The sequence below is a fragment of the Passer montanus genome, unplaced genomic scaffold (genome assembly GCF_014805655.1).
Source record: "Passer montanus isolate IOZ18808 unplaced genomic scaffold, ASM1480565v1 scaffold590, whole genome shotgun sequence".
In the NCBI taxonomy this organism is placed as follows: domain Eukaryota; kingdom Metazoa; phylum Chordata; class Aves; order Passeriformes; family Passeridae; genus Passer; species Passer montanus.
The window spans coordinates 1-306 of NW_024370927.1; positions in this window are offsets into that span (position 1 = coordinate 1).

A 306-nucleotide genomic window follows, 5' to 3' on the forward strand; every position below is an offset into this window, starting at 1 on the left:
GGGTCTGGGGTCTCCATCTCTTTTTTGGGCCATCCCCAGAGATTTGGGGGCCTCCTAAACGTGCTCTGGGGTCCCCTAAAAACCTCATTTGTGGGGAGGGGGTGTCTCTAAACGCCCTCCGTGCCCCCCCAGGTGCGCCAGCAGGTGACCCTGCTCTCCGAGGACCCCACCCCCCCCGAGGCAGAGCCGGGGGGTCCCGAAGACCCCCGCGATTGCCGCCGCCGGGGTCCCCGCCGCGAATCCAAACCCGAGGAGCCGCCCACCCCCAAAAAAGCCCCGGAGCGCCGCTCCTTCTCCAAGTCTACT